Source organism: Heliconius melpomene, chromosome 16 (assembly GCF_056956725.1).
Source record: "Heliconius melpomene rosina isolate 202511_hmr_F chromosome 16, ASM5695672v1, whole genome shotgun sequence".
In the NCBI taxonomy this organism is placed as follows: domain Eukaryota; kingdom Metazoa; phylum Arthropoda; class Insecta; order Lepidoptera; family Nymphalidae; genus Heliconius; species Heliconius melpomene.
The window spans coordinates 1,481,196-1,495,922 of NC_140404.1; the positions used below are offsets into that span (position 1 = coordinate 1,481,196).

General features: G+C 32.9%; 1 protein-coding gene across 3 annotated transcripts in view; it reads left to right on the plus strand.

The window, feature by feature from the left end:
* Nucleotides 1–14,727, plus strand: part of Con (leucine rich repeat protein connectin) — a 232,542-nt gene that overhangs the window by 136,056 nt on the left and 81,759 nt on the right. The gene's annotated exons all lie outside the window — the stretch shown is intronic.

A 14,727-nucleotide genomic window follows, 5' to 3' on the forward strand; every position in this document is an offset into this window, starting at 1 on the left:
TTATAGCTAATTCCTGTTTCTTACATGAAATATTTATTTATTGTATACTCTTATATCAGCGTGGTATTAGTCAGCTTTTTTTTCAGCTTCACGCTGTATCCCGCACACAGCAGGGTAGGCAGAGGGAACCTAGTGGTAAGACACTCCGTTCCCCACTTTCTGCCGAATTTTGGAGGCATTGTGTTGAGTGACCGGACTCAACGCCGTGCTTTGCTTCGACACCAGAGCGAAGAAATGGAAATATAAATTTAAATAAATATTTTCTTTCCTCGAATCAGGATCGAACCCACAATCAGTCGATATTGCAGCACATTTTGTGTGCACCGCAACCCACCTCGAGTTGTTTATGTCATTTAATACATAATTTCTGGAAAATTGGACAAAAAATCGAAAAGAGTAAGTTTTACACTAAATTGCTTCTGCCTACCCTGTTATATGCGCAAAAAACCATGAAGCTAAAAAAATATATTCTTGTAGTTTATTTTTAGGAAAATCCGCAGTTAATCCATTTTGAGCGAATCAAAAAATACTCTAACTCGGAACACAACCCCCAACCACCTTCAAAGCCAGGCTGCTGGTTTTTTAGACATTTGCAAATTGAATATATCGATTTCGATGCCATTCTAGCTACAAAGAGTTATAGACACGCCGACTATCTGCGAATGACGTTTTTTTAATTGAGCTCTCTTCTTTTGTTTTTGATCAGGCACAGCCAGTGCTGTGGTTATGGAACTGTTGATCTGCAATTTTATAATAGCCTTCTCCTCGTTTTATACGACTGGGGATTTTCATTTAACATAAAAAAAGGTTTTATCATAAAAAATAAAATTATTTGTATTAATATTAACATTTTTTATTTTAAGTTTCATTCGATAATTTGGAATATTTTGTTTTTGGAAACTTATAAAAAAGTTAAGGTGCTAGTATTTGTACCTGCGACTCCTTGAAACCGTCCAATAGCTCTGGCCACTAAGCAATACGTTGTCATCAAGCTATGTCGTAATCCTTAAACGCTTGTTACAACTTATTTATGTCATCTCTGAAGTTCTCTGTGTTTGTTTTATATACTGACTTTTCGCTATAATGTTCTGTGGGAGTTGTGTAACATATTAGGTTATTTTCTCTGGAACGTGTGAAATTTGTGTGCTTAAATTTTCTGTTTTCAGTATAATTTATTAGATTTTTTATATTTTAAATTATACCGAGGCCATCGTAGCGCAGTGCTCAAGCGTGTGGCTCACGACGACGTTTGTGGGTTCGATTCCTACTCCAGAAGAGGGCACTTGAAATGCATCTAATTCCTGTAAAAAGTAGAAAATATAATGTCCCCACACTGGATTTTTTGTGCTTACGCTAAACGTTAAGACAGAAAAAACGATAAACCGAAATATTTTACCTATTATTAGAAACGATACATGATTACGTTCAATCTATAAATACACATTGTAGGTCACTGTATTATGCACATAGCAGAGTACGCAAAGGGAACCTGAGAACTTAGTGTTAAGACACTCCGTTCCCATTAACACACTAACGTTCCCAACCTAACAGAATCCAATTCAACAGAAAATTAAATCAAAAACCCTCCACAATCAAAAGCAAAATCGTCACGTCATCGTCAGTTCAACCCGACATATTCTAGTCACTGTCGCAATCAGTCAATGACATTACACTGCATGTCGTACGACCGCAGAATGGTCACCTTGTCAATACCACTAACAGTTACAAGATAATAGCTATGTAATCGATGGATCCAGTGGAAATTATAGCTTGCTATAGCTTTAGGTTAGCTTCATCTTATTGAAATTACGGATTTAGTATGTAATATGGTTGTGTTCTTAATATAGTCGTGACTGAAATGGGTTAGATGATCATTATAGACTTCTATAGGGTATATAGCTTATGTAGGTATTCTATTCGTTGTATGAAATAGGTCTTGCGTTGATATATGGGATGGGGAAGTCGGGGCGTAATGGGTAATTCGTTTCGAGAGAATGGATTATTGTCGAATCTACGACTATCGCATACAATTACGCACTTCATGAATGTTTTTTGATAGCACCAAACATCGTAAAATACAATAGCATTAACAACATAAAAAATCAGGTCACCTAGAAACTACTTGTCAGATGAAAAAAATATTTTGTACTCTAAGCGTATTAATCTTACACACACATATTCGTACAAACATAATACACACAAGTATAATTAAATCACACAGTTTTTTTCTCATTCATTTTCCGACATTCAGTCACCGTCGCGTAGAATAGAATAGGCGATGAAAATCGAAATGCTAAAATGTCACCTTTTATCTGCACAATTTTTTCCTTACAAAGAAGGCTTTGCTACAATTAGGGGAGTGGAAGAGCGTTTCATTTTAAATGTGGTAGTTACGGGATCAATTCCCACTCAGGAAAGTAATTCAGTGCAAATCGTGAGACTGTAACAGGACGTTCATACGTTCGACTCCCACTCGAGGGAATAAATTATTATTAATAACTAATGTTTTCATTTCTTTGCTCTGGTACCATGGCAAAAAGCGAAGTATTGAGTTCCTGCACTCAACACACAATGCCTCGAAAATTTGGGAATTGAGTCTTAACACTAGGCTCCCTTTGTCTATCCCAACCCAAAATATAACTCTTATCCACATATATTTTTCCCTTACAAAGAAATATATATTTTGCACGACATTCAAATATGTTTATGTAATCGTTTATTATACGTTAGCCTAGTTTTTGAGGCTGCGCCGTTGTTACGCACCGGAAGTGGGACAGTAATAATCGTCATATATAACTTTTTTGTGGATCACAGCTGAAATGGAAGTTATTTTGTTTGTAAGATGTAATTTTGGTTAGACAATGGGCCCATTGTTAATGGATAGTGGATTCAAAAAGACATATACTCCTAGTATCAAAGAAGTTTTGTCGAATTTTGGTAAGCATATTGTGAACTCTAAGACAGTTGTAGCACAGTACCACAGTTGCACAGTGTCGTATTGAATTAGGTTCGAAAAAAAATGGTATAAAGGATATTGAAAACTAGTAAAAGAAAAATATAATAACTTAATATTCTTATCTCTAAAATCAATAATATTACGTAAATAAATAATTTACTAGAATTTATTTACTCAGGGAAGACCTACATAATAATAAATATTTTTATTCTTTCCCTTTAATTAGAAAAAGATTGCCGTATTTTACTACCTGACATAAATTTTCTGCTAATATTAGCAAAAAATGTATAAAGAAATATCCTAACTCTTAACGTCTAAAACCAATAATAACAGAAAAATAAATAATATACACGCATACTACCAAATATTTTCTTCACAGACGACGATGTAGAAATCTCTAAGGAACATCTCAAAGCGTGAATTGATTTATTTTATTACAGAATCCCACCCATAAGTAGGATAATCGTAAAAATACGTAGACAAAATAATCTTACTTTGCCTTATAAATTTAAGACTGTTTGTGATGTGGATTACTGTTCTATCGCAATTTGGTGGTAAGCGGGAAATATATTTTGTAGATTCTTATTTATTAGCTTCACGATGTATCACGCATATTGCAGGGTAGGTGGATTGAGTTTAGTGAGTGTTTTTGGAGACATTGAGAGTGTGGAGTGGTAGAACGCTGCACTTTTTCTCGTCACCAGAACAAGTTTCTTTCAAGACCGTGTAAAAAAATTGTATTATGATGATACCTCATTATTCATGACATACTATTTATATTCATGATGGCTGTCAGTTTGACTTTTCTATAAATTTTAAATATTTTAATTGGTTCGCTCTGATCGGCTAGAAAAATATCGGCATTAAGTTTTATCACCTAACATTTTAGAGATAGTCCTCTTAATATGCATAAACGGAACATGAAACATAGTGTCTGAACACTAACTGTCCAAACAAAAACATTAATATGTGAAGGTAAGAAAACAAGATAACACCCTTTATTTTACTACATATTTTTTCACTGTTTATGATGTTTATAACTCCAAGTCCTATCACCTCTCGGTAGTGAGTGCGAAGTACACTTGTATTTATTTACGATCCACCATTTGCCCCCATAATATCTTTATTTTTCTCTCCGAGTGTCGTTGCGTAAGCGCTTGGATATAAGAAAACCGATTTCTGCGTTTCTCTAACTCGATTATGATTCCATTTGCTCGCTCTTTACGTTTTGGTAAGAGTTTATTTGATCGGTGATTTTTCGATACATTTTTTTCTTATATTGATTGACTTTTGTAAAAGTATTTAGAGATAGGCACATAGAAGGGAGAGAATCTAGGAACCTAATTAAGACCCTTACCCACTTGGCGTTGCATATTCAGTGGAGGTAAACCTCATTACGAGAGTGAGGAAATCAAAATATTTAATATATAATTTCCTCGGATGGGAATCAAACTCACAACCTGTCGCATTAACAGTCGCATACTCGTGCCCCTGTGCCACAAATTGTACAATTGTTGTTTAATTTAAGAACAAAAAACATGGTTTCAACAATGCTGCCAATTTCATCTGGCAATCAGAGAAAGATTTCATTTAAAAAGTGTATTATTTCCGTTGAATGTACAGTCCCTAAGATATCTAATTATGCGTCTCTATGCCGGAGGTCTCTTATCATTTCTTTTCTTGGAGTCGCGCTCAATTTCTTTTCGGAATACATTTCAATTAATCTTGCTTTCTTTTGATTGCTTCATTGGTTTTTTCAGACTAGAGCACTAAAATTTATATGAATTTTCTCGTTTTTGCGTTATTTACTTATTTCGAGACGATTACGATTATGAGAAGTCAAAATCCATATTTATATGACAAGTAAAAACTATTACAAATTTATAATTGTACTTCATTTCGTACAAAAGTACAGTAAAAACTGAATACGTCCGCAAACTTAAGCTTGTGTACACTTATAAATGTTACTTCCCGTTGCCCCTACAACATTGATAAACTTAGAAAATATGTGCAGAACAGTTATTTAATTGAGAGCAAAAATTAGACCACTACCACTTCTTGTAAACAAGGAGAACCACCAACAACCCAACCCCAAACCTAATACAAATTAAATAGCTTTCGGGTGTAGAATAAATGTATTGATATTTTGTATTTATATGTAGAAACTAGTGGACCCGGACGCGGCTACGCCTGCTTGAACTATAAGAATATTTTCGCGTCGGTCATACTCATACTATGCCGCCCGAAGGCTAGGTGATTTCGAATCAGTGACATCTCTTTAATTATTTATTAGAATGTTGTACAGTAAACTATAATTTCAACCTAGATAAAATCCTAAGAGTGACTATTATATTTATTTTCATAAGGATGAATATCAAAATGTCGCGGTAACGGTTGCGTAGCGACGCGACGGTTGTTATTAACATGGCATGGTTGTTAATAAATTGCATGTCAAATTAGAAAGTACTTTAAAATATATTAGTTTATATGTGTTATGTAATGTTATATAGCCTATAGCACTTCTGAAGAATGCAGCTTTCATACAAAACAAAAACATAGTAAATCGGACCAGTAGATTCAGAGATCTTAGCGTTCAAACAAACAAACAAACAAACTCTTCCGCTTTATTATATTACTAGTGGACCCGGACGCGGCTACGCCTGCTTCAACTATAAGAATATTTATTAAATATATTCATTAAATTATTTTCAATTTTCAATAGAATTAGTAAGAAAATATAAGCTTCAATAATCAAAAAGAATAATAAGTAGATACACATTATTAGAAAAAGTTATCTGAGTTATTGAAATTAACCAACAAAAGGATTAAAAGTAACTAAAGGATAGATATTCTTAATATTAGAAAAAGTACCTAAAGTTTTCCGTGCGTGCGTACATAGATATCGACTCTACGAAATAACTAAACATTTCTCTCTATTAAGCAGGATAATTTTAGCGGGCAATATCAAGTAAAATAAGAAGAGAACCAAAGTGTAGCTTAAATTAATTATATACAGCAAATAATTACATAAACATTTACAATAGTTCGAAAATGTATGAAAATTTATAAAACCGTCAACGTCATCTGCCCGTTCGCGTCGGTCATACTGTGCCGCCCGCTAGGTGGCTAGGTCATTTGGAATCAGTGACATCTCCTTAATTATTTATTAGTATGTTATATAGTAAACTATAATTTCAATCTAGATAAAATGTTAATAGTGACTATTATATTTATTTTCATAAGGATGAATATCAAAATGTCGCAGTAACGGTTGCGTAGCGACGCGACGGTTGTTATTAACATGGCAGAATAAATTGCATGTCAAATTAGAAAGTACTTTAAAATATATTAGTATATATGTGTAATGTAATGTTATATAGCCTATAGCACTTCTGAAGAATGCAGCTTTCATACAAAACAAAAACAATGTAAATCGGACCAGTAGATCCAGAGATCTTAGCGTTCAAACAAACAAACAAACAAACAAACAAACAAACAAACAAACAAACAAACAAACAAACAAACTCTTCCGCTTTATTATATTAGTATAGACTAGTGGACCCGGACGCGGCTACGCCTGCTTCAATTATAAGAATATTTATTAAATATATTCATGAAATTATTTTCAATTCTCAATAGAATTAGTAAGAAAATATAAGCTCAAATAATCAAAAAGAATAATAAGTAGATACACATTATTAGAAAAAAATATCTGAGTTATTGAAATGAACTAACAAAAGGATTAAAAGTAACTAAAGGATAGGTATTCTTAATATTAGAAAAAGTACCTAAAGTTTTCCGTACGTGCGTACATAGATATCGACTCTACGAAATAACTAAACATTTCTCTCTATTAAGTAGGATAATTTTAGCGGGCAATATCAAATAAAATAAGAAGAGAATCAAAGTGTATTTTAAATTAATTATAAACAACAAATAAAGTTCGAAAATGTATGAAAATTTATAAAACCGTCAACGTCATCTGCCCGTTCGCGTCGGTCATACTGTGCCGCCCGCTAGGTGGCTAGGTCTTTTGGAATCAGTGACATCTCCTTAATTATTTATTAGTATGTTATACAGTAAACTATAATTTCAATCTAGATAAAATGCTAAAAGTGACTATTATATTTATTTTCATAAGGATGAATATAAAAACGTCGCGGTAGCGGTCGCGTAGCAACGACGGTTGTTATTAACATAATAAACTGCATGTCAAATTAAAATGTACTTTAAAATATATTAGTATATATGTGTAATGTAATGTTATATAGCCTATAGCACTTCTGAAGAATGCAGCTTTCATATAAAACAAAAACAATGAAAATCGGACCAGTAGATCCAGAGATCTTAGCGTTCAAACAAACAAACAAACAAACAAACAAACAAACAAACAAACAAACAAACAAACAAACAAACTCTTCCGCTTTATTATATTAGTATAGATATAGTATAGATAAACACCGATACCAAATTGACGTCAACAATTTGTATATACATTAGTAGGCAGTGAAAGTACAAAACATGCTTGTATCAAAGGTATTGATCAAATGAATCCCACTGACAAATGATTGTCGTAAAACAGCAGATGACTGTTTTATTGCGTTTTCAATACAAAAGCGAATCGTTGAGGTATCTAATGGCCGGTAATTCTTTTAATGGCACCGAGGTGGAACTGGAATCGACGTTTTGCAGCGCCTTCCTTAGTTTTTTGACTTTTTATTCCGTTGTTATTGGTTTTACTTTGCAATTCTTGGCTTCTCCTTGAAAAAATGTACGTAGCTATAATTTTTTTTAATAAATTGTAAGAGACTTTGTTTTTAAGGGCTGGAATCCTTACTAAAGGTACTATTCTTATACCGATATGGTAATCGAAGAATCGACATGACATACAGGCAAAATCCTATAAATAATGACCAGAAGAGTGGAATGGTTTATCGAGAGAACCTAGTATAGGTGACTGCACTATATTTAGTCTGTTCAGACATCTTGTATTAGATAATGGAACACAACACCACCCTTTTTTAATACAGATATTTTTCTAAGAAGCAGTTGTGATTACTTTACATATTACGTACATACATTTATGGGATAACGTTAAAATTAAATTACACAAAGTATTACTTATTTATAATTGAATCCAAAATACCTTTTCCTATTTAGCAAGTAATAAACAACGTTCATAACAATTTTTCTAGCAGGTTAGCTACGTTAAAGCAACATTACTGTCCAAAAACGCTGATATTTCCTCAGCAAAAATATATGTACATCGTAAATATAAATAAATGGCACATTCAGGGGACCCTTCCTAAGCCAGTGGAATAGAGTACCAAGTAGTTAGGTAGGATGAGACAAATCTTTACTTATGTAAAGTATTGGAATAATCGTATTTGAGGTAATTGTACGGATAGTATGAGATTGTTCTGAGATGTAGAAGATGGATGATTAAATAAATTTGTTCTACCTGTTACTAGCTTACTAATATTAGGTATATATCTCCCTCTCTCTCTCTCTCTGGTATCTTCTGGACGTCTGGAGGCGAATTGTGGTGCAACGGCATAGTATCTGAGTCTTAACATGTCGGTAATTCGTATTGACGTGACGGGTTCGATTCCTACTTCGGCAATGATTTAATTTCATCGTTTAGATTTGTTTGAGCTTCATGCTTTATTCCGCGCTGATTGCTATTGCAGATAGGCTAGCCCTTCTAGCCCTACTTGGGAACATCCTAAACTTAACTCCTGTTAAAACATTTCTGTTTTCTCTACTTCCAATAACACACTTAGATAATAAGACAATACGAAGGGTTAAAGATCGACATTAAACACGCATTGTCTCAAATTCTTTAAAAATGCCTGCCATATGTGAAATAAAGCGTGAAATTGAAAACAAAATAAAATATAGAATCTTTTCATATAAACTCGTATCTAATTAACACATCAGCCCAGTTCCATTAATCACTTCCGCCTTCACAACTTAATCAGACCCGCTCCCGCACCTTTTCATTATCACGTTCTATAGAATATTCTGATTGAATGAAACTTGGCTATTATTAATTCTTATATATTAGAAATCCATATATTAAGTAAGTATGCTTGTCTGCTATTATATTTTTGTTCTTCTGCTTTTAATATGACGATGTGTGTTTGTATATTTGTTTTGTTTTACAAGTGTTTTCGATCGAATGCAGATAGATGATTCTTAGTATTCTCAGAGCTAATATATTCATATATGTATGTACATATATACATCATTTCTTCACTATCCTTTTCTATTTATTTTATATCTCAACTATATCTCATAAACTCATACAACTATAAGCAAATTTCCAATCCCAAGATACATTTAAACAACAAGATAGCACTTCTTGGGATGATACAATGAAAAATAAAGGCGAAATAACTTTATCTGGTGCCGAAATGATTGTTTTCAAGCAATTTGAAGGGGTGTTTGTATTATGGGCACTGTTCGGTGTGATAAGCGGTTTTGCTTAAAGTCCATTCCATACTGGATGATTTAAGGGAATTTACCAAGAATAATATGGGACATAGTACCTAATTTGAAATTATGTGTGGTGTCTGATGACACCTTAATGTTTAATTACTAAATGCTTAGGAATGAGTTTAAATATAAAAAAAAGTAGTTTTAAATTAAGTTCTATATACAATCAGTTTTTAATATTAAGAGTAGAGAAAGGTGAGCCGATTTATAGATTATTCTTTAAAAATATTAGAGAGTGAATAGGATTACTAAGATTTACTTTTCAAATTCACGCTGTATCCTACATATAGCAGGGTAAGCACAGGGAGCCTAGTGCTAACAATCTCTGCTCCCCATTTTCCGCCAAATTTTAGAAGTATCTCGTATTGGTTGACGGAATTCAACGCCACGAGTTGCGCCGACACCAGAGCGAATTCTCTCAATTTTACATTATAATGTGTACACAGACAAAATTGCGAACAACTATTAGTACATAGTAATAAATATATTTCGTAAGCTTCGCTTCGCTCAACTCGTTAGTATAGATAAACAAGCAGTATAAAACCAAAGAGCATTGTCTTACAAGGCGTTAACTACGTTATAAAGATGTGATACACTGTAATTTATTATCATAATAAAGACAGGCAGAAGTGCCTATAATAAAATGTTAACTGCATTCCGAGAGTTCAGCAAATCTAATTTTATTAAGGGTTTACGATGGTATATCATATAAATTACGTGAGAATATCTTTTGCGGAATAACTTTGCATGTATTACGTTCTCAACTTGGTAAGGTTATGAACTTAGACCTCAGACCTAAAGACTTTTTTAGCTTACTGCTAAGATAAGAAAAGGGTAGATTTTTCTATACTTCTTTTTCCTTTCTTTCCTTCTCATTTTACTGACTGAATGCTACGTCTGTAGAAAAGAGCCAAAAGCGATCGCAGCGTAGCGGCAGAACGTGGCGTTCTGGGTTTGATTTTCATTCGGCAAGAGTTATTTTTATTTTATCGCTCTGCTAACATGAAAAGACGCGGCGTTAAACTCGGCCACACAACATGCATTGTTTCGAAAATTGGGCAGTGCGTTGAGAAGGGAGGTTCTTAACATTGAGTTCTTTCACTCGACATGCAAATTTTAATGACTGGAAAGTAGAGCAAAAGTAGAGAACGGGGTACGAGCTCATGACAAAAATACATACGGAAAATAATGAAAAAACTATATCTAAGAGACATTGAAAATTATATGAAAATGTTTTTCTTTAATTTTCGTACTATGTAGGATGCGAGGAACTTTCAGGAAATGATAACAATATCTAATAATAGGTTAATTCATTTCTCCTTTTTCAGCAGCTGAGACGTTTTTTGCTCGGCTATTATTTTTTTAGGGTTCCGTTCCTTAAAAGATGGACAGAACTCTTTTAGAATCACTTTATGATCGATCTTTATATCTCTCTGTTTGTTTAAGCCCGGCAAATTAACTTTTCTATATCCATGAGACATAATCTATCAAGCATACTTTTATTTTTATTAATGCATAATTCTCTTATAAAATAATATTTTCCATAAATATATGCATAAAATAACTAATCAACGGCCATCGCGCAGAATAAAAAATTAATTGCAGCGATAAAAAATTTCAATACAAATTATTCACGAACGTCATTTAAGTTTCATAATTACTTGCATTCTTAAGAAAATAAATCATAGACTGTGGGTATTGAAGCAAACCTTAATTAACGAAGACTAATTGTTCGGGCAAATTGTTTTTTAATTGGCCATCAGCAAAAACACTGTAGATATTTACTGTATAGAGAGACCTAATATGACCTTTTGGTATAATTATGTTTTTGAAGGTGGCAAGTTCATTTTCCAAGTGCAACATTCATTTATGTTGTCTACATATTTTTTTCAGTTATTATCAGGTTTTTTTTGTTTTACTATGTTTATAAACATGATCTTCTCCAAGGATTGGCTTCAGATCATAGTACTCCTTAACGGTAAATAGCAAATGATTAAATTAGATTATTATATGATTTTAATTAGAACAATAGAGGGTTACTTTAATTATTGTTCAGAAAGTAGAACGAAGTTTTTCACTTTAGTCAAAACTTTGAATAAATACTGTAATTTATTCATTAAAATAAAAAACAGACAGAGAGATTTTAATACTAACAATATAAAAATATAATAATTCTAATATGAACCGTTCAAATGTTAATTCACATACATACATCAATCGATCATTTCCATCATTGAGTCATTAATCACGTGTAGTCAGTGCGTCCGAATTGATAATGTTACGTTAAAAATGATGAATTGCCCCATTTTTAATAATGGAAACAATACAAATAAATGTTATAGGTATATAAAATGGATATTTCAACGTTTACAAAATTTTACGTATTTATATTGTAAATTTTTATTTTTATTTTTTTTTTATTTTAAGTTGGGAAACAAACAGCATTTTACAGTACTTTTTAGTATAATACATATCCATATTCCAACTGCCAATAAAGTTTCCACTTATACATAAAACATGGAGTGAATATGTTGCTAATTAACAATTAAAAATTAAATTTACTGTCTAAAGAGAAAAAAAAAAAAAACAAAGATTTTTACGAATGAAAGGTTAAGGTTTACATTAGGTTAGGATTTACAGAATTTTGAATTTTGTCAATGATCTTACATGAAAACTGCATCAAACTACTATGAAAAATGTCAATATCACTAAAGCAATTATTGTATGCCCTACAAGATCTTAGTATAAAACAATTTTGGGCATAATTGGTTTTTCGAGCAGAAATGTAAAAGGTGTCCCTAGATCTGGCACTAAAAGTTGGACATTTTATGTGAATATTACTTAGCAGATAATTGGAATCTATAAGATTGTGTAACAATTTATACAAAAAAATTTGATCTCTATATCCTCTTCGTTTTTTTAATGATAGTATATTTAGGTTATGAGAGTTATCTAATTTAAATTTGTAAAGTAATCGCCGTATAAATTTATTTTGGACACTTTCAATTGCAAATACATATTTATCATACTGTGGGTTCCAGACTGGCGAGGCATACTCTAAGTAAGGTCTAACATATGAATTATACAAAAGCTTAAATGTATGTATGTTCTTAAAATCACTCCCCTGTCTAAATATAAAACCGAGCATTTTATATGCTTTTCCTATAATATTCGCAATATGTTTGTCGAATAAAAGACCGGCGTCCAATAATACACCAAGGTCCTTAACAATGGAGACTCTTTTTATTTTCCTGTTGCGAATCAGATAATCAAATAGAATGGGAGATTTCTTTCTACAAAAACTAATTACACAACATTTGTCAAGATTTAGAGATAATTGATTAGACGCGCAGTATTTATCAAAATTGACTAGATCCTCCTGCAGTTTAGTGCAATCCTCTTGATCTCTTATAATTTTGAAAATTTTTGCATCATCGGCATAAAGAAGTATCTTAGAATGTTCAAAAGATTGTATAATATCATTGATAAAAATGTTAAAAAGAAGAGGTCCAAGATGGGAACCCTGTGGTACACCAGAAGTAATAGGCACAAAACTAGAAGTAAAGCCCCTCACAGCAACAGCTTGAGTTCTATCTCGGAGATAAGACTCAAGCCATCTTAGAAGATCACCATGTATACCAGCTTGTTTAATTTTGTCAATTAACAAAGAATGTGAAATTTTGTCGAATGCTTTCGAAAAGTCAGTATAGATAACATCGACTTGATACCCACTATTCATAGCGTAGAGGACTTCAACTAGAAACTCACAGAGGTTAGTTTCTGTGGAGCGTTTGTTTATAAAACCATGTTGTTGCGGGATTAGTTGAGGACGTATAAGAGGAAATAGATTATCGTAAATAATTTTTTCTAATAATTTGGGAATAACAGAAAGTTTTGATATTCCACGATAATTTTTAACATTTTGCTTATCACCACTTTTATAGACTGGGACAATAATAGACCTTTTCCAAATATGAGGCAAAGACCCCGATTGTAAAGATTTTGAAAACAATATGTGTAATGGAACAGAGATTTCAGAACTGCAACATTTTAAAAATATAGGATGTAATTTATCAGGCCCAGAACCTTTAGAAAGGTCAAGTTTCAAAAGATACTTTTTTATGATCTCACGAGTAATACTGACATTATTTATAGAAAGATTATTCTCCGAAGCACAATTAGTTTCCCCAACTACAATTCTTGTATTAACTTCAAACACAGATTGGAAGTAAGAGTTGAAAGTGTTGGCAATAGCCTGGCCATCAGAGGAGATTTGATCGTTAAAAACCATGCTGTCAGGAATACAATCATTCACTCGTTTTGACTTGACAAAGGACCAAAATTGTTTTGAACTGTAACGAATATTGCTTTCAGCTTTATCAATAAACCGAACATAGCATTCCAACTCCATATGTTTTGTCTCATGCCGTAGATCAGAAAATATTTTATAGTCACTACTTCTGCCGTAAATCTTCCATTTCCTATGCAATTTAAGTTTTTTATTTACTAGTTTTATTAAACGTCTAGAGTACCAAGCTGGAAATTTGTTATTGCTGTATACAGTTTTAGTTGGAACTAATTTGTCAACAACATTATTTATTAAAAGGTAAAATCTATCAACTGCGTCCGAGACATTGTGAGAAGAGAGTTGTTGGACCCAATTAATTTTATTTAATTCAGAGTTAATGGCCTCATAGTCGGCATCATGGAAACGATGTACAATGCGTGGAGGCTCTCTCAATAATTTGTGAGGGACACCTTCCTCCACACTTATTAAAAGAGTTGGATGATGGCCATCTTCAGGTAGTGATAATGGGTCAGTCCTCGCAACAACACAAGCGGAATTGGATAAAATGAGATCCAATAGCCTATTATACTTATTAAAAATGGAATTGTATTGTCTCCATCCGGTGATTGACATGAATGCGAACAATTGTAAGATTAGGTTATTGTCAGAGGGATTCTGAATAGCGAGGTGCTCATCAGACTGTAACAACCACCTTGCTTCGCTAATATTGAAGTCACCTAATATAATAAAGTTATCGCTGCGGTTATTAAAATAAAGGTCCGACATGTGTTCAAAGAAAATCGCTTCAGAGTCGCGTTGTTTCGGATTTTGGGGGAAATAACAGCAAAATAGGTGGAACTTTTTACGATATGAGCCTTGCCCAAGAATCAAACTAAGGCTCGTTATATCAGCATCAGGTAATTGAGGGGGCGCGCTGGGGTGTTGAATATCAATAAATGCGGCTCCTTGCCGGATAGCAATGAGA